General features: G+C 36.7%; 1 long non-coding RNA gene across 3 annotated transcripts in view; it reads left to right on the top strand.

Annotated features, from left to right (window-relative positions):
• The first annotated feature begins 10,523 nt into the window (after positions 1 to 10,523).
• Positions 10,524 to 25,252, top strand: part of LOC122239224 — a 44,928-nt gene continuing 30,199 nt past the window's right edge. For 2 of the 3 annotated variants that reach the window (XR_006218179.1, XR_006218177.1), the window contains exons 1-4: positions 13,739 to 14,155; positions 19,793 to 19,894; positions 20,601 to 20,696; positions 24,583 to 24,634. This is a non-coding gene — a long non-coding RNA (uncharacterized LOC122239224). Of the gene's footprint in view, positions 10,558 to 13,738; positions 14,156 to 19,792; positions 19,895 to 20,600; positions 20,697 to 24,582; positions 24,635 to 25,252 lie in introns of those variants that run through there. The other variant, XR_006218178.1, reaches the window with a different exon arrangement.

Here is a 25,252-nt window from a genome sequence, read left to right as displayed (position 1 = left end):
ATGCTTCCTCCTTTAATCATGAGTTTTTTGTAATATTTTTTCCATTTTTTTTCTATTCTACAAAAATTTTTAAATTGATTTCTATTTTTCCATGAAAAATTTGTTTTAAGATTTTGATTGGAATTACATAAATTTATGGGACAATTTGGAAAGATCAATATCTTTAAATATTATTTTGTTATTATATGCATAATATATTTATTCTTTATCTAATTTAATACTTTCAAAAGTTTTGTAATTTTCCCCCCCAAAAATTGTCCCACATATGTTATGTCATTCATTCATTTACTTGTTATTTTTTAGAAGGCTTACTTTTCAAGCCAGCAAACTTGCCAGCCTATTTGTATCATTCTTGATTTTAAAGAAATGTGTTTATTTTATTTTATTTTATTTTACTTTATTTTTGGTTTTTATTTTATATATATGTGTGTGTGTGTGTATGTATATATATGTATGTATATAATATGTATAGATATAATATATATAATGTATATAATATGTATATAATATATATAATGTATATAATATGTATAGATATATATGTGCATGTGTATATGGGCATGTGTATATGTATACTTTGTGTGTGTGTGTGTGTGTGTGTGTGTGTGTGTGTGGTCCCTGTGTGTTCTTTCACTGTAAGAAACCTGGCTCCCCAAAATACCACATTTACTTATTTGTTCAATTCTATAATATATCTAATGTAATTTTAGAACTACTCCACTATAATCTTTAGTGACAATTTTTATTAGTAAGAATACTTTTATTCTTTTTTTTAATATTTATTTATTTTTGGGAGGGCGCAAGTTGGGGAGGGGCAGACAAAGGGAGACAGAGGATCCAAAGCCAGCTCCATGCTGACAAGCTGGCAGCAGCAAGCCCAATGTGGGGCTTGAACCCATGAACTGTGAGATCATGACCTGAGCCAAAGTCATATGTTCAACCCACTGAGTCTCCCAGGTGCCTCAAGAATACTTTCATTCTTAAGGAATATTTTCTGATAAAATATAGCTTCACCAGCTTTCATCCTTTTTTTCTCACCCTTTTAGTGTCTTTATGTTTCAGCTTTGACTACCATAAACAGCCTGCGAATTTTGTTACCTACTATGATAGTCTACTGTGAACTTGTTTTTTTTTTTTTTTTTTTAGCTCATTTACATTATTAAAATTACTGTGAGTCTGGGTCTATTTCTAACATCTTATATGGTGCTTATGGTGCTTCCTATTTGTTCTTTTTCTTTTCCTCCACTTTCCCCCTGTCTCACTTTCATTGAATTGATAAGATTTTGGCTCTTTCTGTTTGGAAGTTATATACACTGTTTTTGCTTGTTTTTTTAAAGGTTGCTAGTCAAATTTTGATATGCATATATAGCTTAATAATGCTTAATATTAATTAATAACTCTATCTGAGAATTTTGGAACACTTAAGTCTAATCACCAGCTTCTTATTCTACATGTTATTGCTAGCAAGTATTTTATTTCTGCCCTGTCTTTTACTGTTTCCTCCTATCCATTAAGACTCATATCTCTAAGTTTATGAAAATTGCAAATATTTCCTGTGATGTGTTACTTGCAACCACATGAACTTTTAAAGGATTAAAGAGTAGCTTTTCCAACTTCATGTTGGGTGTCTCTACTAAGATTCCACTCCCTCAACACTATGTAATAACCAGCAATTGATATTATTATTTTTATTTTTAGGCATACAGAATTGCTTCCGCATAATGAAATTATACTCAGAGGAAGAAGATTGCATGTTCATATTTTAGCTATAAGGATAGATAGCAACTATATGTCTGAGAACTTTTCCTCTTATTCTGAATTTCAGAGATTATCTCATTAGAATTTCAACTCCACCAAATAGAGATAATGTTGTAAACTAAGTAATTTATTGAGAGCTTGCTGTGAAGGAGTTCATCAGTATTCTGTGGAAAGGCATAAGGTGAAATCTGCTTCTAGCAAGTGAACTCTAGAAAGTCACACTGGGAAAGATCATGGAGAAAAGAAAGCCTGTACTAGAAACTTGTGAGACTTGAGCTGTCATAAACCAAGGTACTTGGCACCAGAGGTGAACTCTGAGGACAAGGAATGGTGATGAGCAGCAAATGGTTAACATAACCTCATTCTGCCCTGATGTCCAGGGCTTATAACACTTGTATTATTCTTCCATTAGCTTTGTGGGTCCCATTTTGGCTATGAGCCAAGACATTGAGGAAGTGTCAGTGTGAGCCTTCAAGGCTGCAATGGGAAGGCAAAGAGGAACATATATGAATGAGCTGGATCCATCATCTGTGAGCAGAGAAGATTAGGGGGCACAGTCTGGCCCAGCAAAAGATATTTCTAGGTGCCAGTATTTCAGTGTGATAATCTTAAGTGTTAGATTCAGAGGGTCAGTCCAGGCTCAAGCTGTCAGGTGTATGCAAGAAATCCAGGAGCTCAGGTGTTGGTGAAAACAAAGTACAGATGGTCTCATAAATAGCGATAATTTGCTTTCCTTTGCCTTTTTTTTTTGAACACCTACTGCATACCAAGCAATTCATATACATTATCTCTAATGTTCCCAAGGATCTTGAAAAGTTGGGGTATTTTCAATCCCCATTTTTCATGAAGAAACTGAGATTAAAAGGTATTAAGAGACTTGACCATTTTACATCTATACGTCAGCAAAACTAGGGTCTAAATACTAGTTTATTTCACTCTGGAGTCTGATTTTTCCACTACCCCTACCATCTCTCAATGAAATGAGCTCATTGTTTTCAGCTAGGTCTTGACAGTTCCAACCATAGGTTAGACTGAAAAATACGCATTTTTCTTACTTTAAAATATATCTTGGATGGATTTTCTTATTCCGCACTCTTTTCACATCCTATTCCTCAAGTTGTTTTTATTATGCATAGATCTGGAGGCAACTAATAGACATTTAAAAAGTCAGGTCAAAAAATAAGATAGCTGAGAGCCAATATGTGGAAAGATTACCACTATATTCAATTAAAAAAAGTTTATAGTACATGTGATAAATGGGTACTTTCCACAAGATGCCCTAGGAATAGATTTATGATTTTGATTTGGGGAAAATTGTTTACTTAATAAGATCTGTGGTCTTATTTAATGGAAACGAGTACTGGAAGATTGTCACAGGTCTTATGTAGATTTGTACTATTTGCCAGAGATAGTAAATAAGATTGTCACTGCAGCTGATTAATTTTCAGGACAAAATTTGCATCTCCTCTCTTCAGGGATATTGTTGCCATGGTGATATTGTGACATCAAGCTTTGCGCAGAGGGTTGCTGCCTCTTACCTGTAGACTTTGGCTTGCACTGTGTAGGAAGAATTTCTGGACCACTTGGAGACATTTATATATAAATTTAACATATATAATATGTCAAAGCCAAGGTAAGGGTAGAGAAATGTCTATTAAGATGCTGACCCAGTGACTGTCATAATACCTCTTTCTATTTTGATGTCCATTTTAATATTCTGAAGATAAGTGAGAACATTAAACTATATATTTTCATTTGCATAAGTTTAAGCTTCCAGTAAAGTGTTTTTCTTTTACACTCTGAAAATGTAGTCTCATTTGTAAAAGACTTGGAATCATTGAACACTGGAAAGAATATTGACTTTAGGGTGGGGAAATAGAAATTAAAGTCCAATATTACTTTTTACTATGTGACTTTGAATTTAATCCCCCTGAATTTGTTTTGCTTATTTATAAAGTGTTGAGGAGATAAAAAAAAAAACATTTTCTAGGTATAAAGTACTCTGTTTCATTTTTGCTACCTTAATATTTCTATTCTAGAGAAATGGATTGGGTCGGTTATTTGGTCAATATAGCAGACTTTTTAGGATGGACTCTTTTTTTTTTTTTTTGCTATGTTTGCTTGTATTTTACTGATTTTTTTTTTTTTACAATAGATAATGAAACAATAAGACTAATGATATTGTTCACAGAGGGACCAATGGATGAGAAGAGGAAACCTGATCTCAATGTTATACGCCTATGGAAAAAGAAGATTCCATAAAGGAGAATGAAAATAAAGGCAAAATATATAGTCTTAGAATCAAGAGAGTAAATGAAAATTTATAGGAATTAGTTAAGACACTGCACATTTAAATACAACAAAGAAGCCCAACAAAGAAGAGCTGAAAAGTTTCCCTTGGGATCAGCATTTAGGAAGTTAGTAATTAGAGCAATTCCCTGAGATCTGTTGAGAGGCTGTATTTCAGTGAAATGAGAAATGGGTGGATATCAAAAAATGGGAGTTGAAAGCGGAGATCACTCATTGAAGAATCATGGATAAAAAGAGAAGGAGAGAAATCTGATGGCCTCAGGAGTAGTACATAGGATCGGGGAGAATTTAAAATCTTTTCAAAATGGAAGACCCTGAGTATGTTGATAGGCTCAGAAGAAGCAGCCTGTTTCAAGCTGTGATATATAAAAGGGGGAATTAAAAAGGTGGCTCCAGCTGAGGGAAAGATCAATGAACACAAGAGCTTTGAACAGGAAAGACATCACCTCTGAAAGCAGAAGAAAGAAGGCAGAAGTGTGTGTCAGTGTGCACTAGTGTGTTGACTGGGAATCAGAAAGATGAGTGAGGCCACTACTGATAATTTAAATTTTCTTTGTGAAGTAGAAGGCAAGGTTATATGTGAGACAGGGAAATTTGGCCATTGTAAAAGAAATAAACAACTGGCCTTTTGTTAAAGGTGGAAAGATTGATTTTATTCAGGCTATTGCAGTAGGATAGAGACTTCAGTGTAAACTGAGCTCATATCTGCTAAAACAGATTTTTAAATGTTGGAGTATACTAAAGGAAAAGTACTGAAAGGTATTGGTTGGGGTTGGGGAGGTTTATCTATGTGACTAGGCCAGCTGCGTTTGCTAATTGGTACTTAATCAAAGTTAAGTTCCTACCCTCACACAGGTATTGGGAGACACAGATGGACGCTATCTTGTTGATTACATTTCAAAAGAATGTCTCCTAGGTCTTCAAGAAAGATGTTCCTGGGTTATAGAAGATACATCTCAAAGGTATAGAGGAAAGGTTTACAGCTGCAAGTTTTCTAAAGCAAATGTTCCAGAAAAAGGAGATCGGGATCCTATAGTCAGATTTTGGCTAGAACAAACAGCAATTTCTTTTGGGAGCATTGGGCTTTCTTGGGCATTTTAAGGAGACTGGGATCATCATTGTAGGGACATGGGCTTGAACTGATAGAAGTCCTGCTAGAGTTTTGCCAATAAGGAATTCCGAGAAGAATGTTTGTCACCATGTTAGTGTTTGACTTTTTCAAGATCATACTGATTTGGATCATTCAGGTGTGAAACCACAAGATGAGGCAGTGAGCCTGATATATAAAGTTTAAGCAATTTCAGAGAAAGCTCTTTAAACTGATCATATAAAAACTGATGCCAGAATGTTCAGTTTAGAGCAATATGGAAAACTCAAACAGAAAAATAGGTTAAAGAGTACACAACTACAAAACCAACGTGAAAGAAGGGGCTATGGAGCAGAGCTAGAAGATAGGCACAGTGACTGTGTATGTGAGCTAGCTCTAGAAAATCTAATCTCATAGGGTAGGGCCCAACTATAGCGCTGAGGGTTGAGAATAGCACTGATGGAAAGATCTAAGCAGAGCCGTTGTCTTAGCCTACAGAAACTTATTTGAGTATAGTTTTGGACCATGATGTTAGGACCAAAGAAAGTTCCCAAGGAACTTGGCATACCTGGACCCAAAGTAAAAAAAGAACAACTAGGTGAAGAGACCTCATGTGAAAAATTTTAACTTCTTGACTTTCCAGTGACCAAGTTCAAGATTAATTCTATAATTTGGAACAGAATTGGATTTGCAGGATTTTAACTTTTAGCAGTTATGAATTTGTGTCAAGAACTATGGAAAATGTCAACTGACCCTGCCTAGCAAAAAGAGAAAGATCATGGAGCAAGAACTAGGCAAGATATCTCATTGGTTCATATTCTACATTTTCCCCTGGAGGAAGGTATAGAGAAATTGACTTAAAGGCAGGGACCATTCAATGGTACAAATGGCAAAGATGAAATAATATGGTTAAACATGAACCATGTGGTGAAGTAGATATGTTTTCTTCACCTACTCGGTAAGTACCTCGTTTGCATTCCTAACCCATGTAGTTTGAGTGAATCTGAATGAACCTCCAGTGAAAGAGGTAAACATGTAACCAAAGTTGGGCCAATCAAAGCACTTCATAAGGTTAAAGTGATTGATTGAGGATGGGCGCATGACATTTCATTTAAGTTGTCATATTAATGTTCATAAAATTATTTATAATTTATCACTCTTTTGGTGTCTGGACAGTCTCTAGTGATGTTCTCTCATTTCATCCCTGATGGTAATTTGTGTTGTCTCTCCCAATATCCTTCTGTCTGTCTATCTGTCTCTCTCTGTCTGTCTCTTTGTCTCTCTCCCCTCCTCTCCTCTCTCCTGCTTTGCTCCTCATTGCTTTTTCTTTTTTTTAAGTTTATTTATTTATTTTGAGAGGGAGAGAGAGAAAGAGAAGGAGAGAGAATCACAAGTACACTCCACGCTGTCAGTATAGAGCCCAACACAGGGCTCAAGCTCACAAACCATGAGATCATGACCTGAGCCGAAATCCAGAGTCACGTGCTTAACCTACTGAGCCACCCAGGCACCTCTCCCCTCATTCCTTTTTCTTGATCAGTCTAGTTAGAGGTTTTTCACTATGTTTTGGATTGATTTTCTCTATTTATCTCTAGTTTCTATCTCACTGGTTTCTGTTCTTTCTTTTTTTTTTTTTCATTCTAATTACCTTGGGTTTAATTTGTTCTTCTTTTACTAGCTTCTTCAAGTAGAAGCTTAGATTATTCTTTTTAGTCCATAACGATGCCCCTGCCCACCAAATCATATTATATTGGGCTTTTATTTTCATTTGTTTAAAATATTTCTTCTGGTACTCCTTTGTGATTGAGTGGAAACCAAGTTATCTGCTTTTTTGAGCAATTATTAGTAAAATAGAGAAAAGAGTATTATATATCTGAGTAAATTGTGAGAAAACTCATTGGAACTTTAAAAGATACTCTTAGTAACTGATATGCCCACAACCCAGTGGTTTAGCATATAAGGGAAAGGTAAGAATATTTGACTCAGATGCACACACATACCCAAGCACATCCAGGCTTATGAACCTTGATTTCTGCTTATATGCTGTGATTTGGCCTATGCCTCCAGCTCCCTCAGATATGTGTATTTGATAGAAGCTGCTTGCCTGAAGTCATTTTCAGAGAATGTATTCCTCATCATGGTCATGTGGCAGAGGATATTTGAATTACAGCAACTTAAGGTTTTATTAGTCCAAGTAATTTTGAATTTTAGATGGGAGACTTTAAACTGAGAAACACCTTTGAATCCTAAATGAATTACTTTGATGTTGGTTTTATAGTTACTGTCATGGGCAGTGTTAAGAGGAATTTGAGCTAATCTGCATTAAAAAATGAGCTATTTCTATTTTACTTGCTTAAGGGTCAAAAAAGACAGGAAATAATAAAGAAGAGGGGAAAAGGAAGCTAGAATGGAAAATAAAATAGCATGCAGGGAGGCTGGAGCCCAGGGTATAGGTTTTTAAAATCCAGGAAGTGGTGATGAGGAGGAGAAGGAAGGAAGAGGGAAAGATAAGGAAGGAGGAGGTATTTGAGAAAGAAGACTCCCTAATACTGAATGTTAAGTTATTTGTGTTTCTGTGATGTAAACACTTCCAACACCTCAAATCTTGAGAAGAGAGACACAAAAGCAAATGAGTTCTGTAAATTTTGCAGAATTAAGGAAGAGTGTTGGTTTCCACATCTGCATTGGCACCGGGCAGAATAGAAATAGCCTGCAAGAGATGGAAACTGAGCTAAAATTAGGAGTAGAAGCTTGGAATCGGATTTGGGAATGTAAACTCCTGGGAATTTTCAGAAATCTGAGAGAAGACATTAAACTTTTCAAACGCCATGGAAGAGATATCTAGCAAAATATTATTGTAGATTTATTGAGCAGAATGACCCTAAGTGACCCTGTGTTAACCTCAGGCCCTGTGCTGCCAAACACCAATAGTACTCTGTCACTGAGCATCTATTATTAACCTACCGCTCCTGGCAATGGCAGTCTGCTGGGGAAAAGCTGTGCAGAGAAATAGTTCCATTTCTTCCTCAGATTTTGGCATAGTATTAGGAGGAAAATTATGTGAAAAATGAAATGATTTCATGTGACTGTTACATGATAAACCAGCTTCCTTGGGTGACATATTATCAGGCTGAAAGTGTGTGGCATGAAGGTTTTCCTCAAATTGTTTAAAATAATGTATGCAAAGTTATTTTTAAAACAACTTAGTCACCCAGAATTTATTTCATTCCCAAAGGCAGTTCATAAATTAAGATTTACACTTAACATGCTGCTTTCTTAATTTGGAGCATGTTAATATAAGAAAATGACACACGTTATTTTGGGGCTTCTAACTCAGCTTTTGCAGAAATGCTGTTTTTATGCTCTATATGAAAGTTATATATCATATTTTCATGTTTAATTTCTTCATTTTTGATGTGTACATCTATAATATTGGTGGTTATATAGAAATGAGACTAGGAAATATATTATCTAGTATTCTGTCAATCCAAACTCTGTTTTATAGCATGTTTCCACAGTGAAAATTGAAGATAACAATGTAAATAAAACAGTATAAGATTTTGATATGTGGTTTGAATCATTTGCCTGAGAATATTATTACATTAAATTATGCTTGATTTCATCTTAGTATTTTGACATGACTGATAAAATCTTCAATGATAAAAACAACAGAGTTGTATGTCATTCATTGTCTCATTTTTTGCCTCATAATGAGATTTGGAAACAGGCTCAGAAAAATAATGCTTGTCTGTGGCATAATGGCTGATGCACTGCCTCTTAAATTCTACAAGTGTAAATATGCATAAAGTTCATATTCATGATTTATTTTAATCTTCAAAAGAATTGATACATTGGTTTGAATAAATACCCAGCAGGGTTCCATCATAGTTTCATGACTCAAGCTGTAATTTATGCCATATATATTTTTTATTTGAGATTGAAATATTATAAGAAGTTCTTATATGCATTTAGAAATATCCATTGGTAATTTTGTTTAATATTTGAAGTCTGCTGTATTCGATATCAAAAATTATTAACTTTGATTTTTCTTTTCTTTTGTTTGTACTTTGTAAACGAGCGCATACTACTTACAGGGCAATAACGCTAATTATCATGCATTCACCAATACCGTTAATAAACAGAGAAAAACAAAATAAAATAAAAAATAACTCTAGGTAGTCTTTATAATATTTTGAGTTATTTTAAAATGTTGAATATTTAAACATTAGTATGGTTGTGTGGTATGAAGGCATTAATTTGTATAGTTATTGATTGCATTTGCCAAAATGAATTGTTTTCAAACTTTTTTTTTTTCAAATCAAACACAGTTTATTACCCTAACTTGCCTCACAAAATCAAATTGCAAGCAGGAATGGATGGTCTGAGCTGATTGTTTCCAGATTTGTAAATTTCACAGACCAGTGAAATTAAAAGGAAAACAAATGAAGAAATTGGCATAGGTTTGTTAGTATTTCCTATTGCCAATGACTGTGTTAAACAAAACAAAATGAAATTATTTACAATTATCATTATTTCATAAAAGAGGATATATAAACAGCTCTTCCCCCCAAAAGGAAAAAAAAAAAAACAAAACAGATGGTTATAATCTCATATAGAAGAAGTCTTTGAGAACAGTTCATAAAACAAATTCTTTCTCATATTTATTTTTCATTGTTTATGCCATGAATTCCAACCTCATGTTCAGAAAACTTTATCTAAATGGATATCAAGGGAACATATTTTTCAGCTATTACCCAGACACTCTTTTTATCTTCCTGTCCAGATTCTTGGCTCCACACCTCATTCCTGATCCCTGTTTGTGTTGTCTTCCCATTGCATAATCCTTCTAATTTCACACCTGGCTTTGGAGACCTAGGTTTTCTGTAAAGATTTTGGGCTATGCACACTCCCTTGGTTTTATCATTTTCTGCTGATTTAGGGTGAAAAATCCCTGTGCTACCCTCCTGCCCCTTGGAATTCCCACCCTAGCTGTGATAGCCTCAGCTTTGATAAAAATTCAGATATATTTTCCCCAACCTAAATCAAATTTCAGTTCTGCTAGTTATATCAGCACAGTCCATCTTCTCTTCCTGGGTATTAATTATTCCTTTTCACCAATGACATTTAAAATAAGAGCACATTTTGTTCAGTTGCATAATATAGTTATCTTAAGCTTTGAAAATGTGTGGGTTTTTAAATAATTATTATTTGTTTTTAATGTTTATTTATTTTTGAGAAAGACAGAGAGACAGAGTGCAAGCAGGGGAGGAGCAGAGAGAGAAGGTGATACACAATCTGAGGCATGTTCCAGGCTCTGAGCTATCAGCACAGAGCCCAATGCGGGGCTCCAACCCACGAACCGTGAGATCATGGCCCGAGCTGAAGTTGGACACTTAACCCAGGTACCCCTATAATTATTTTTTTAAACACAATTTACTGAGGTGAGTTCACATCATGATATGTTTTAAATGATATTTTATAGATTGTAGGACCTGTAATTTTCAAAATTTCAAAATAAGAAAAGGGTGTTTTGAGGATCCTCAAGCAGGTAACCTCAAGGTGAAGGGAGCCATAGCAATCACGTTCCACTATGCCATCCATAATGCAGAATAATGATGTCTGAATTAAATGCTCATCCAACCTCCATTTGGACACTCCTAGTCATGGAGAGTTCATTGCCATATAAGTTATCTCATTGTATCGTGGGGCATCATCATGGAAATTTCTCTCCTAGAATGACCTAAAATCTGCAACTCTGTATCTTTTTTCTAATAATAACCTTTCAAGTATTTGAAGATAGTTATCAACTCCCTCAGGAGTCTTTGCTTCTTTAGCTTAAACATTATTAGTCCTTTCATCTATTCACTTTTCATATGACATATTTTTTGGACCTTAATCTTTTAGACTGAATTTTCCTAAATATATTGACTATTTTCACAGTGTTTTTTTTTAAATTTTTTTAACGTTTATTTATTTTTTAGACAGAGAGAAACAGAGCATGAATGGGAGAGGGTCAGAGAGAGAGGGAGACACAGAATCTGAAACAGGCTCCAGGCTCTGAGCAATCAGCACAGAACCTGATGCGGGGCTCGAACTCACGGACCACGAGATCATGACCTGAGCCGAAGTCAGATACTTTACTGACTGAGCCACCCAGGTGCCCCTACGATGTTTTTTTTTTAATGTTTATTTATTTTGGAGAGAGAGAGAGAGAGGCGGGGGGGAAGGGGTAGAAAGGAGGGAGACCCAGAATCCAAAGCAGGCTCCAGGCTCTGAGCTGTCAGCCCAGAGCCTGACGTGGACTTGAACCCACAAACCCATGACCCGAGCCGATGTCAGACGCTTAACCGACTGAGCCACCCAGAAGCCCCCATTTTCACAGTGTTTTTATTCATGGCAGCTTCTGGCTGGTCACCACATTCCTGAAAAAAATTCTACAAAACAGAGCATGGTTGACTATTTCTTTTGGATCATCTGAACAAAGTACTCCTATTAATTAATACAGCATAAGACTAGGTTAGATCCTCAAAGATGTTCACATGAATTTTGTAATACAAAAATCCCTAGATTTAATCTTTGTGCTAAAATAGATTCTTTTTATCCAGTTTTTGTTTGAATTTCTGAACCAAAATGTAGGGCTTCAGATTTAACTTTGTGAAAATTAATGTTGCCAATACATTTTAGCACTCTCTGTAAGATGGAGATACTTTACATTATTTAAAGAAAGATCACTTTAAATCTTGTTGTATTATATAATATATGTATTTCTCCATCTCCTCTTATTTGCACATTCAGCTCAGTTATTTTAAAATAAATTTGTGTCAAAGATAAACAACAAAATGAATATGCTCAGGAACTCTACAGTTGAGACTTCTCATCAAGTTTATACTCTGGCATTAATTCACATTAATTGAATATAGTTTTGAATATAAGTCCAATTAAATATATTATTATTCAGCCCATGTTTTATTCAGAGGTATGATTGGAAACTTTATTGCTTCCTTTCTAAAAGATAATAATATCTGAATAGCCATCTCAAACATAAAATGACCCTATTCAATAGTTTTAGACATATTAGTTTTATTTTCTGGAAGTTTGTTGGACTTTTTTTTTCCATCAAAATGTAAAGTCTTTATAAGAGATGTGTTAGTTAACACAGATCCTTTAGAAAGGAGGGCCTGAGGAGCAGTCAAAGTGTTGCTGCCTAAAGAGGTACAAGCATGTGTGTGTGGTAAGATAAAGAGAAAAAAGGAACTGAGGCAAGGAACAGAGTGAGTGGAACAGAGCCAGTAGGTTTCTCAGTGGGCATGTTTGCTTAATATTTAGTACTTCCCAGAAGATTGTAAGGAGTAATCCCACCTCAGTGCATGGAAGAGAGTTAAAAGGGGGAAATATATCTGCCTTGGTCTGTGTTATTCCTGCTTTGTATCAGTCAAGATTCACCCACACTTACTCCCCATATCCCACCAGCTCAACTATCTTGTCCTTCCAACTTTGTTCTCCCCTGGTATATCTGTGCCTGTCAGTATGTAGTTAGGAGGCAGCAAATCTCAAACCTGGAATTAAACCACATGTATTAGTCTGCTTAGGTTGCCATAACAAAATACTGTAGGCTGGGTAGCCTAAACAACTGATTTCTAAAAGTTCTGGAGGCTGGAAAGTCCAAGATCAGAGTGCCAACCTGGTCAGGTGGTGGCGACAGCTCTCTTGCTGGCATGCAGATAGCTACCTTCTTGCTGTGTCCTCACATGGTAGCAGAAGAGACAGAGTCTGAAGTCTCTTCTTCAAAGGGTGCTAATCTCATGCTGAAGATCCCACCCTCAGGGGTTCAATATGTGGGGACACAATTCATTCTATAGCACCCTCCCCCTCAAATTCATGTCCTTCTTACATGAAAAATACATTCATTCCATCCCAACAGCTCCAACACTTTTAGTTCATTCTATTATCAACTCTAAAGTCTAATAGAGTCCAAAGTCTTATCTGAGTGTCTTTTAAAGCAGATATGGGTGAGATTCAAGATTCAACTAATGCTAAGGCAAAATTCTAATCTAACTGTGAACCTGTGAAACCAGACAAGTGATATGCTTTCAAAACACAATGGTATTCCTATTCCAAGTGGTAGAAATGGGGAGGAGAAAAGGGGCAACAGGTCCCAAGCAAGTCCAAGACCTAACAAGGCAAATTATATTAGATCTCAAGGCTGGAGAAAATCCTCTGGTTGGATGTTCTGTCGTCTACACCCAGTAGGGTGACAGCATACCCATCCTGCCATCACCACCATGGCCCTTTGGGGCAGCCCTGTCCCTTTTGGTCAATATTGGGCAGAAAACAATAGAAATACAACACATTGCTAATGTGTAAATTAATATAATCTTTCCAGAGAACAACTTTGCAATGCAAACCAAAAGCCATAAAATTTTGCATATCTTCTGGAGCAGTGACTTCAAATGTAGCTATTTATAGTAATAATATTTCTATAGTTGCATAAAACATTATAATACAAGAATGTTTATCACAATAATTATATTAAAATGAAACATGTGGAAACCCCAAATGTCAACAGAGATTGATGTAGTTACTCAGTAGCCTAATGTGCAGACAAAAAGAATGACAACATCTTACTCAGACTATTTAATGTCATATAAGAAATCCAATGTATAATATATAAATGAAGCAGGTTATCAAACAACATGTGAAATTGTGGTAGATGCTGTGTGTGTCACAGCCATGTACCTTCACCCTCACTATTTTAGTCTATGCTTGCTAGACTTCTAATTGCTGGATTCTACTTCTGTTTGCCTGAGTTTTCTTTGTCCAGGTGCTTAGCAGGCCAGAATGCTAAAGAATAATGCTCCTGGATGTGTACTTGCCCAATAATTGATGGAGTTCATGTACAAATAGCCCAGGTCACACACTCTTTTGCTGAAGTGCTCCATACTGACTCCCAGAGTTCCTCATTGGGATCAGATCCAAGAATCCACAGTGATGACTTCCCAGGTAATGTACCCTCTGTTGGCTGCTTTGTCTTCCCTGACTCACTTTTCTACCTTCCTACCTGTGTTTCCTGATGTCATCACTCAGGTGAATGACTAGCACTCAAATCCTTGTCTCAGGGTCTTCGTCTAGGTACATGCAACTTAAAATACAATTCAAACAATTTCAATTAAAAATAATATTTATGTCTCTATAAAACTGATTGCATATATGTCCATTGAATTAGCAATTCTGGTTTTTACTGGGGCTGGTGAGATTATAGATGGGCATTTTATTCCTTTTTCCCTATTTGCATTATTTTGAACGGACGTGGAAGAAACCAAAAAATAATAAAAGTTATTTTAAAAAGGAAAAAACAACAAATGCCTTTTCTCTTGTTCACTCTTTCTCAATCCTATTCTAATTTCAGTCCCTTCAAAGGAAAGCTACTTAATATGAGTTCTATTGATTTATAGTGCAAAGACAGTGTGTAATTATATAATGGCTTTTAGTCAAAGGAATATTAAAGGTAATACAGGCCTCAAGCTGTTCCTGTAGCAAGTGAATTTCAATTTTAAACTTTCAATGTTCTTTCTGCCTTGGCTACATCTTTAAATATTTCAGAGCTAAGAAATTCTGTTTTTCACCAGAAGAGGATTGACCTGTATAAACCAATAGCATTTTCAGAATTGTACGTACAGATATGCCTGAAAAGTACCCTTTTCCTAGATTGTGTTATTTTAAAGTAATCCTGATTCCTTTTATATGAAAAGGTATCAGACCTCAGGACTTCAGAAATGTTCATTTTCACAAAAGCTTGAAGGATAGTTGTTTGCTTATCATGCAATTCTATTTGTAGGGCTGGAGAGAATAGTAAATTCTTTAGACAAATCTTTAAGTCTTTGAAATGAGTATTTCTGTGAGTGGAAAGGATGTGGAGCCAAGAGTTAGGAGACTTGAATTCATAGCCTTGGACCAGCTAGTGACCTGTTTGTTCAGCTGTGGGGTTAATAAACTTCAGGCAGAGACAAAAGAATGAGCAAAGTAAAGGAATGTGTTAGTATCTATTGGGAACAGGCAAGTTGCATAATGAATAAAGTGATCTATTTTGGACCATTTTTTTTTAATGTTGATGAACACATGAGTACTGAGAGGTATTTCTTTACCCTAAGAAAAGCAATGGTGCAGGTTTGGCTGATAGTAACAAATGCACTTGGTCTCAGTTATAAAGGGTGTATGGGAACTGTGGTCTACGGATGATTGTATTAGTTTGCTAGGGCTACCATAATAAAATATCACAGAGTGGGTGACTTAAACAACAGAAACTGCTTTCTTCCAATTCTGCAGGCTGGAAGTCCAAGATCAAGGCTTCTGCAGGGGTGGTTTCTCCTGAAGCCACTCTCCTGGCCTTACAGATGGCCATCTTCTTAATGTGTCCTCTCATGGCCTCTTCTCTGTGCATACACTCCTGGTGTTTCTTCATGTAAGGACACCAGTCCTGTTGGATTAGGTCCCTGCTCTAAGAGACCGATTTTAACTTAATCATCTCTTTAAAGACCTTTTCTCCAAATAGGGCTACATTCTGAAGTACTAAGGACTGGGACTTCAACATATGAATTTTGGGGTACACTATTCAGTCCATAACAGTGACTTGGGTAGTAAGGACGATGAAGGCTCAGATCTGGGGACTGCTGAACTCCGTAACTTAATGATCTATCAAAATCTATTTTAAATCTCAGGCTATATTTTTCTTGATATAGCTTTGAAAATCTGTTTCTAAAATTAAATTTCTATGTGTCTGTTTCTTTTCTTTTGAATTGTAAATATAGAAAATTGCTAACAATTGGCTCCACTTAAAAGTAAGTTGACTATGAAACATTCACACACACACAAAATTGATTATATATTAGGCCAAAAGAAAAAAATGTCAATACATCCCCTAAGGTGGAAATCCTGAAACTACAGCAATAGAACAAGAAATCAATGACTAAAAGATGTTAAAAAAAAAAAAGTAAAGGAAGATAGTAAAATAAGTGCAAATAAAGCATTTAAAAAAAAAAAAAACTCTTCTAAAAACTCAGGTTAACGAGGCAAGTAAAAACTATGTGGTAGCAAGGGTAGTAATGAAAACTTTTCAATTATTCCTATTCAGTACTCTGAAATTATGATGTTATTAAATCAAAGTTATAACAATAAATTAATCTTTATAAATAAATAGGAGTAAAAAATAAAATGTATTAAAACTATATTTTTGGAAAGCAAAACAATTCAAAATGTATGTGCTATACATTCTGCCTCAGAAGGCAGATAAGTTGCAATACTAAAGAAATAAAAAAAACAGAATTAATGAAGATGAGAGCATAAATTAATGAAACAGAAAAGAAAATATTTATCTTCAGAGTGATTTCTTTTTCTTTCCAGAGCTATTTCTTTAAAAAGGCCATCTAAACAACACAGATACACAACATCCATGATGGGAAATTATTTACTTAGATTTTGAAGAAATTTAACTATTTTAAATGAGTACTAACTACATACATTTATATCGATAAATTTGACAATATAGCTCAAATGAATACCCTTCCTGAAAAAATTAGCAATTTGTACTCAAGAATAGTTAGAAACTATAACTAAAGAAACTCTAAAGAATAGTTAGAAACTATAAATCAAAGAGCTCTTTCCCCTCTTCACCCCTGACCCATAGGTATCAGATCCAAATGTTTGGACAGCAAATCCAATTCAATTTGTAAGGCACAAAAATTTGAGATATTAAAGCTATTGCAAAACATAGATAAATATATACAAATTAATAATTCATACTATGAAAATGGTATGTTTTAGTTCTAAAAATGTTGGAAGAGAGCACCAAAAAAAAGGAAATTTGTGGACTTCTCCTATATATGAACATAGAAACAAAAATATTAATGACAGCCATCTAATATAATCTAGCACAATATTAAAACAACACTGTGCTATATTTCAGAAATACAAAGATCGCTTAGCATTTAGAAATCTATTAAAGTAATTCACTACATCAGTAATTAAGGAGAGAAAGTACATGATAGATGCTAGAAAGGTCCTCTGATGAAGTTTAACATCCATTTCTGAGGAACATCTTTAGTAACTTGTAAATCAAAGGAAATATGCTTAGTTTTAAAAGTTTTTTTTTCTTTAAATCAGTAGTTAACAGCAGAAATCATACTCATTAAGAAACACTAGAGGAATTTCCCATAAATTTAGGAAAAAGACAAGGATGCCCACTCATTACTATTATTTAACATCAGGCTGGAGACCCAAGGATATGAATGGGCAGTTACAGAAGACTGCAAATGAACAATAAACATGAGAAAATATGCTCATCTCTAGTAATAATAGGAATGAAAACTAAAACTACAATAAAATGTAATTTTTACTAATTGGATAAAAGATTAACAGTGCTTGATTTTGATGCAATTGCTCTCATTACCTAAGCCCTTCTTATGTTCCTTCCTGTCTCAGTGCCCCTACTTCTCTATGGATTAATGAAAATCACTTTCATTAGAACTAGTTCTAGAACTAGAACTAGTTCTTTCATAATTCCAGAACCTCAAGGCATCTACTGACAGTTGATGGCTTTCTCTTCTGAAAAAAAACTGCAGATGGGAAAGATCTGAGTAGTTGAGGGAGGGTTGGGATGGAATGGGGGGAGAGCTTTGGTCCTGTGGATGGTGGTGGTTTTTCTCTTTCTTTCTTTCTTTTTTTTTGTAATTTTTAACGTGTATTTATTTTTGAGGGAGAGAGAGAGAGAGAAACAGACCACGAGTGAGGTGGGAGTGGGGGTGGGGGTGGACAGAGAGCGAGGGAGACACAGAATCCAAAGCAGGGTCCAGGCTCTGGGCTGTCAGCACAGAGCCTGACGTGAGGCTCAAACTCACTAACCATGAGATCATGACCTGAGAAGTCAGCCACCTGACCGACTTAGCCACCCAGGCGCCCTGGTGGTTGTTACTTATTTTTTTTTAAGTGTCTGAGAATAAATACACCTTGCCACTGTAAGGATTGATTTCCTTCCTGCCCATTAACATGTCTTAAATCCTATTTCCTGAAAATAGTAACCATTACAGTCTTTGCTATGGTGCAATCTTTTCCTTGTTCAAGGTTATACTACAAACCTCTATCACATTAATCTACATATGAATAGAAAATGGCCAATTTGCTGATTTCTAATCCCCAGAAATCTCCACTGACCACTTGACTGTATTTGCAGTAGGCAGGGAAGGGTGGAGGACATTTCAATGCACTCTCACTTTGGTAGCAATGGGCAGAAAAATTGTATTACACGATTGGACTTCAACAAAAAAAGCAGCCAGAGGCCATTTGGACTGGCAGTCTAGTTCTTAATCACAAAAGAATTAATGAAGAATTAATGATTCATCTAAGCCCTGTGCTATCTTTCCTGGATCTGGAGGCTAAATGCTGGCAATGTCTTCTTAACTGTGCTGAGGGGTCAGAAGAGGGACTCTCAGGGAGACCTTATAGCTTGCGCAGGCTGCCCCAGTAGGGTCCTTCTCTTTGCCTAATGTACAAGGTATTCTTGCTTGGGAAAGTGCCCTATCCACAAAAAGTCATATATCTTATCTTGTTGAGACCACAGGCAGTTAGGATGGTTGATTTTTGCTTCTGGCCAAACCATAAAGAGCTAAAAATGACCCATATAGTCTGGAGGGATGGAAATAAGATAGATTCTGAGTAATAGATTCAATTCCATTACTCAGGGATGTATAAAAAGTGAAGTTTTCTATAGAGACTTCACTGAGACCAAGATTTAATAGCAAGAATAATCCTAAGGACAGAAAGGTAACTGTTAGTCTACCATATTGGATCAGAGATAAAGATCTTGGGTCAGAGTTGGGGTTTGAAAAGTATAAATCTTTAGTGCAGTGGATGACCAATGGTTCCTGCAGTCACAGAGGACCACCACATGGGGGTGGCAAACCTTTGCAATCATGAAGGAGCCAGTGCAACTTGTTTCTGGGTTGTGAGTCTCAGGTGAGATATCACATAGGTCATGAAGTACCTAAAAGCAATTGTTCACACACTGGTATAATCATTCATGATTTTGTTTTCTTGTGAAGATATTTAATAATAAGAAGAAAATCATTATTTTTCTCCATGCTGTCAAACATTGCTTTATAAAAAGAGGAATCCATAACGACTCCCTTGTGAGCTTATTCATTTTTACCTGAATATCAGATATATTTTTCCTCTCCTGGAAAACAGTTCATTAATCAAATTTGAGGGTTCCTTTATCTTTGTTCCAAATACATTAACTAATTCTATCAATATCCTTATTACATGGAGATCAAATCTTTTGAGTTCCTCATTATCCTTCTATAGCACAGTTTTGTCTAAATCCTTCTCCTTCAGTAAAACATTGGAGATATTTTATGTCTTAAGTTCACCAAGTCTCATGCACTAGAAATTCTTTTTTCCAGTTTTTCTTCTCATTCAAACAGTTATTTTCTATCTTCATATAATGTTGATATACATTGAATGTTGCTAGCTGTTCACTGTCCCCTGATTTCATCCTCTTCTTTTCTATAGTGACACAACTCCTGAATTTTAGCTGTGCATGCTGTTCCTTTAAACCTTTTTTTCTTTTCTTTTTTTTCCCCCCACTAGCTGGAATGGAGATTTCATGGGCCATGTGCATGAATGATCTCACTGATGGCAGAGCAACAAAATCAAGGACCTGTGGCCATCAGTGAGATGGCTCAGTAGCAAGTGAGTCTATATACTAATACAAGCATCTAATATGTGCCAGGTGATAGTTGAGCACATTATGTGCATTACCATATTTAATCTTCATAACCACTCTGTAACACAAGTCTTGTCATTATTGCCATTTTACAAATGAGTGAATCAAGGGACTTAAGAAGTTTGGCCAAAGCCACACAGCTAATAAGTGGGAGACCTAGAGCCTCTGCTCTGAACCATCATGCCATGTATCTACTCAAGGATGACTCCATTCCTTCCCTCATTTCTCACATATAATTAGGACCACGGCCTGCAAATCATTCTTGATGCTAGTGTTGGAATCTATTCCTTTCTTCCAGTTCTGCTACCATAAGCCACCCCTGTTCTCCCCCGGTAGTTTCCCAGCTGCCAATCATATTCTCTTTAATTCGTTTTCTTTTAACGTCCAAAGTTACCTGCCTCCCCAAATAGATTTGATGGCTTGGATTCCTTGTCAATTCTTTAACAAAGGCCCTTGTTTATTATATGGCTCCTGGAATGTCTTTTTGACCTCCTAATTTTTGCCCCACTTCCTCTGTCAACCCCCACACCATCTTTTCTCTATTCCCCACTAATACTAATTGACCTTTGCTCATGCTGTGTTCAGCCATGTGTATTCCTGCCTTGGAGCATTTGCACGTGCCTGGAGTATTAATTCATGACTCTCCCTCACTGACTCCTCCTCCTCCCTTAGGTTCAGCTTATGTCTGAATTTTGGAAAGCGTTCTCTGACTCTTTGAATCTGTGCTGGCTGATAACTCCAAGAAGCAGCTCTGGTCATTTGAATCAGGTATAACATTTGCCTTTATGTCTCTGATATATTCTTGACAAGCCTATCAACTCCTTGAGGGCAGATCTCTTTTGTTTATTGCTATATCCAGTTGAGATCACAGGGCCTGGCATAAACTAGGCATTTAATAAATATATTTGGAATGACTGAATAAATGGATGAAACTGGGAGGTGGCAGCAGATGGCCATGAGGCTCCCTAGGTCTGTGCTTGTGACCTTGGTTCAGGTCTGAAATTATGAATTCTGGAATTGGAAACATTGATTTTGTGTGGTTTCTTCTTCACCAAGCATCTTGATTATAGCAAGCACTTAAAATGGCCTACCCCAACATCATCCTACTAAGTTAGGATTATTACAAAGGTGAGTGCTTATGCTTTAACTCTTCAACGGGTAATTGTGTACCCCTTTACCCGCCAAAAATATGTGAGGGGAATATTCCTCTGCTGCTGGTTTCTGCAGCTGGTAGTGTTGGAAATGTCCATATACTGGATGTGTGAAGTGGATGAAGCCAAAAATTTTCAAGGGAACCCACAGAGAGCAGCTATTGTGATGTGTCACAGTGTCCTCTGATCTAAGCTTCAGGAAATCTGGCTCATTGTTCATGTTTCTGGACTCACAGTCAAATGCCCTAGTGAGCCATGTATCTTCTTTATCTCTGCCTCAGCATTAGGTAAGTTCTGCCATACTACACCAGCTTTATTCTCAGAGCAGGGAGAACAAGGGAGTGATGGTCACAGCATCTTTCACAGGAAGTTGTGGGGTTAGGAGTGAAGATTTTATGAGTTGGAAAGGAGAAATCACTCTAGGCCAGCCACCTTGATCTCTTCATATTTTCTCTTAAAATGACTACCATCCATAGCTTATTTTTTCTCTTTCCGATACAAGATGCGGGGAGGTGGGGCTGTTAGTAGTGGACAATGGTAATCATGATCTAAGTTCAAAAACCTTAAATCAAGTTGGCTATCCTTTATTGTTATCTCTAGATTTGGATGGTTGCCAAGATCTTTAAATTCTGCATGCCAAACACCAGTGCTGTCTGTCCTTTCTATTCCATTTCAGTAGTCATCACATGGGTGTAAAAGCCTCAGTGACTATGAGTCATCAGACTAACTGTAACAACTTCCTCTCCAGGCTCCATGTCTGTAGGCTCTGCATCTTTAATTTACCGTACACGCTACAACTCAATTAATCCTCATGAAGGTCTGTACTGACCTGGTCCCAAACCTTGGCTATTCTCCATGACCTTCAGGATAAATTTCAAATGCTAATAATTCAAGATGCTCATAATCTGGGCTCAATTTACCTGTGCAGTATAACATCTTATTGTTTTTCTAGGTTGATTATACCTATAACTGACCTTGTTGGGGAGAAATCACAGTTTCTCCATTTTCTTCAGCAAGCTAAAGCTCTTTAAATGACAAATCCATCAGGTTCCATGGCTTTTTGGTCAGTCTAGTTCTTAAAAACTCCCCTCTAGTGCAATTTTTAAATTCTACTTTTAAAAAAAAATTTTTTTAATGTTTGTTTATATTTAACAGAGAGAGAAAGACAGATTCAGAGACAGAGCATGAGTGGGGGAAGGGGCAGAGAGCGAGGGAGACACAGAATCAGAAGGCTCCAGGCTCCGGGCTGTCAGCACAGACACCTAATGGGGCACCTGGGTGGCTCAGTTGGTCGAGCGTCCGACTTTGGCTCAGGTCATGATCTCGCGATCTGTGAGTTCGAGCCCCACGTGGCGCTCTGTGCTGACAGCTTGGAGCCTGGAGCCTGCTTCGGATTCTTTGTCTCTCTCGCTGTCTGCACCTCTTCCTCACACACACACACACTCTCTCTCTCTCTATCTTTCTTTCTCTGTGTCTTTCTCTCAAAACATAAACATTAAAAAACTTAAAAATAAATAAAACTCTACTTTTATCTCCTCCCTTCCATTTAATAGGCTTCATCTGTGTCCTGGAGATCTTTAGGATGTTCTTGCCCTCCTCTTTATCTTCTTTCCCTGGTTCTAGATCCTTAGGTGTGTTAAGGAGGGGGAGGAAATCCCTTTTTCTTTGATGGTCATTGTAATCTTCTTTCCGGGGTTGTACCTGTTTCTCTACTATCAACTCATTGTCAATGCCTTCTGGGTTTTCCTTACCGAATTGTGGGATTGTTAGCTGCTCTACAGCCACCTCCCTTCCTTATCCCCATGTCCCCCTTGTCCTCTTCCTCAGCTCAAAGAGGTTCCAAAGGCAAATCATCTTATATGCTGATATATTCCAAACATGAAATGAAAGATCAGTTACCCTTGTGTACTGAGTAAATCTCTTGGAGATGACATCACTTGGCTTTGGGGGAGGATTAAGCACCCCTCCCCCTTTTATGGAGAGGAGAGGGGAAAATAATATGAAACTCTTGCCCTGGCAGATGACTTATATTTTTGAAATTTCCTCCACTCCCATACCCCCACCATTGCACATTCCTCTGCTAGTGTAGACTGTCATGAGGTAATGGTTGTAGGATAGATAACATAGCTTAGTTACCTCTAAAAAGCCTTAAAGGAGTGTCTAACGTTTCAAGGGTTTTCAGAATGTGCTTTTTTTGGCTGTTAGTCCTTAGCTTTAAGTTCTGGGAAATTAGGAAAAGTCTAACTCAGTGTTCTTATAGATTCTCAAATAGGCATATTTCTTATAATAAAAATAATAGCTGGATTTTACTATGCATTTAAAAGGCTAACTATTGTACAAAGTACTTTGTTGCATTATCCCATTTAATCCTCTAACCACCTAATAGAGTATGTATTACTAGTATCATTCTCATTTGATAGATGAAGCGCTTGAAGTGTAAATAAGTTATACAACTTTTCTAAGGTCATATATGCAGGAAGTGGCAGTACCAGGACAAACCCAGGTCTGTCTGACTTCTGTACCCACACTCAACCTCTATGACATATTGTCTCCAAATACACCATGCACTTTGCCTTTATCCATATTGTTGAAATTAGACTTTAGAGATTATCCACTTAGATATTTCCATCATGCAGATCAGAGCCTTCACTGAGAGAGGATAGGTGAATTTGTCAAGGTCACATATCAGAACTTCCTCTCCTGAAATACCTCCTTTGCTATCCTATATATCTAGACCCTCTGTGGCCTTCAGTACCTAGCTCAGGTCCCGTCTCATCCCACCTCCTAAAGCCTTTCATGTCCAGCCCAGTCCTCAGTGGTCTCACTTTCCTCTGCAACTGACACCATGTCCTGCTGGTATACCATTTACTTGGCATTTCCACATAGACTATCTTGCCATTTATTTAATTCCTATGTGACTAATTTAAAAAATCATTCCACATGCACATGCCTTTCTGTGTCATATAGATTGTAAGTAACATGAGCAGTACTTTAAAAACTATTTTCTCAGGTTGTATTTTCATTTTAGATTATTGTAAATGTGTTGAGCACCTAACAAGGTTAACGCAGTGTACCTGGAGATGAGTAAGAAATTCTCTAATCTCAAGGAACTTTCTGCTTTGTAAAGAAAATAGTTTAGGTGCATACATTATTGTTTTTAAAAGAACAAGTAATATAAATGCCAAAGGTATGAAACTTGAAAGGACAGATCATATCAGGTTTGAGAAGATTTGGGAGGCTTCTTAGAGGAAGCAGATGAAAGATCATCCCTGAAGGTGAAGATGTGGGTTTATGAGCATTGAAGGCCAAGGAAAACCAAAAGGAAAGAAATGGTGCTCAGGGAAAAGGGCTCATTATGTCCTCTTTTGCAGTGTGGAGGCCCCACAGGTTGACTGCAGATTACAGACTTTGTTTGACCAGTACAATATTTCTTTACCAATTATAATCTGAATGTCCTTAGGTAGTCACGCCTACTCTTCATACTCTCTGTTGTTTTGCAACAGGCCTGCCTAGACTCTGAAGCTTTTGGAGTGAGGAGACAACAGGAGGATGCTGGTAAGATGGCTGGAAGACCAATGTAATACCAGGGTAGAGATTTTCAACCAAACGAGTCATTGGGGAAGACCCAAGTTTTGGAGGGAAAGAGTAATGTGATAGGAGCTGCACTTTGAGGTGGTAATTCTGGCAGTGATGTATAAGATTGATTTAGAAGAAGGAAGTGGGGATCAAGAATTCAATGCTCCCTATGTTCCCTTGCAGCCTATGGCACAGGTAGGTGTAGCTCTCCAACAGTTCTTGTGTCCCGCGTCGCAATGTTGGCCCTGTCTTGTGTTCCCTAATGTTTTCTGTTGTAGCATTCTTTACTCACGCACTAGAGATCTGGAGTTGTGCCTTGCATCTTTTGCGTGTCACACCATGTTGGCACACGGCAGGCAGTCCATGGACAGTTGTTTGACTAGCAATTCTGTGTTACTTCCCTGGAGACAACTAGAGTGGTGAGGAAGGACATTAGTTGATATGCTCTATCAGTTTATGTTATTAAAGAATTTCTTTCAGATAGATACTCAAGCACAGAATGTGTGTTCTAAAATGCTTTTGTTCTAGTCCCAACATAATGACATTTTATGCTAGAATCTTTCATGTTCAAGATAAAATATCTTTCTTTTTGTAGTC

Source organism: Panthera tigris, chromosome B3 (assembly GCF_018350195.1).
Source record: "Panthera tigris isolate Pti1 chromosome B3, P.tigris_Pti1_mat1.1, whole genome shotgun sequence".
NCBI lineage: Eukaryota > Metazoa > Chordata > Mammalia > Carnivora > Felidae > Panthera > Panthera tigris.
The sequence above is the reverse complement of the archived record's forward strand: the minus strand, read 5'-3'. Positions and strand labels throughout refer to the sequence as shown.